Source organism: Agelaius phoeniceus, chromosome 3, assembly GCF_051311805.1.
Source record: "Agelaius phoeniceus isolate bAgePho1 chromosome 3, bAgePho1.hap1, whole genome shotgun sequence".
Lineage (NCBI taxonomy): Eukaryota > Metazoa > Chordata > Aves > Passeriformes > Icteridae > Agelaius > Agelaius phoeniceus.
In genome coordinates, this window is record NC_135267.1 from 88,164,935 (window position 1) to 88,166,405 (window position 1,471).

Sequence of the window (1,471 nt, forward strand, 5' to 3'; positions counted from 1 at the left end):
CACTATAAACAGTAAGGCCTCAAATATGCTCATGTGTGTCTGGGGAGTCAGCGGGCCAGGGCATACCTGAGCTGGTTCAGCTCCAAGAGGGTAAGCCATGACTTGGAGCCCTGCACTGAAAGCAAAGCTGTGCCCAGCAGCATTCCTGCGTGTGAGTGGGAATGGTGCCCCACCATATACTTTCTGCTTTCTTTTGCTGACATCCACAAAACTGCTCCCAGCTTTGGGCTGTGGCTCTGGTTCTATTCCCTACCACTTTTACTGGGATGCTGCTGTCCCAGTTTTGAGTGTAAGCTTCCCCAGGGCGAGCAAGAGGGGGAATGGGCCTGCGGGGTTTTTTGTTGCTTACACCAAAAAGAATTATCTAATTAAAAATCATTGGAAACCACATGCATTTGCAGAAATGGCTCTGCTTCAGAGGAATCTCTCGAGGCAAATAAGTGGGTAATTCTTCAAGGGTTTATGAAAATAGCCTGTATAGTTACACTCGCTGGGATAAAATTACAAGTGTTTTCAATCCTCATACTTCGGGGCATAAGTTGATCCTCAGCTGGGGGCCAGGGAGGAATTTCCTCCCAGAGGATATTATTGTTCTGAGATGTATCTCATGGGAGATTCACATCCTCCAGAGTATCTGGCATTAGCCACTGGAAGGGAAAAAAAAAAAAAAAAGGAAAGGAAAGGAAAGAAAAAAAAAAAGAAAAAGAACAGAGCCCGTGCCCTGGTCTCCTCGCAGCACACCTCGGGGCCGGGGCCGGGGCCGCCCCCGCTGTTGCACAAGCTGCCCTGTCCGATGTTGTAAGGGTCCCGGAGGTGCGGGAAGCGCCGGGCCGGCCCCGCTCCTTCTGGGAAGCGCCGTGACTCACCCGCCGGGCCGGCCCCGCCCCCCGCGGGGAGAGCCAATCACCGCCCGCCTATTTGCATCAGCGCCCGCGGGCCGCTGGGATGGCGGCGGGGGCCGCCCCTGCCGCCCCTCGCGCTCCCGCCGCGCCCTGCGCTCCGTGAGGGCCGCTGTCCCGTGGGGAAAAGGCCGAGCAACCATGCCTGCAGGAAAACACCGCTCGCCGTTACCTTGGGGCGGAAGGGATGGGCGAATTCATATAGGGAGTCACATGGATGCTCCGAATTGCCCGGATGACCCTCAGTGGTCTGGGGTGCAGGCTTCAAACCTGTAGCTGTCTAGCGACAGAGTGGTTCAATTCCACCTTTCGGGCGGGGCCGCCGAGTCGGGATCGTGCCCGACTCGTCCCTTTTGTGCCGGCAGAGCCAAGCCCGACCGTCCTCAGGGGAAAAGGGCAGCGCTAGCCGCGCTGTCCCGCAGTGTCACCGCGCGTTTCGTTTATCTCTTCTTCCACTTTATTCCCACTGCACTGGACTCCTGGAATGGCAGCGTGCCAGGCACAGCCGAAGGACAATTCAGGTTTTAATTGGATTTTTCAGCTAAGCAGATCTTTGTTAAACTGTGTCACAT

At 55.8% G+C, this 1,471-nt stretch overlaps 1 non-coding gene across 1 annotated transcript; it reads left to right on the forward strand.

Moving 5' to 3' along the window:
- The first annotated feature begins 1,128 nt into the window (after positions 1–1,128).
- Positions 1,129–1,215, forward strand: TRNASTOP-UCA (transfer RNA opal suppressor (anticodon UCA)). The gene has a single exon. It is a non-coding gene; the product is annotated as a tRNA-Sec (tRNA).
- The last annotated feature ends 256 nt before the right edge of the window (positions 1,216–1,471 follow it).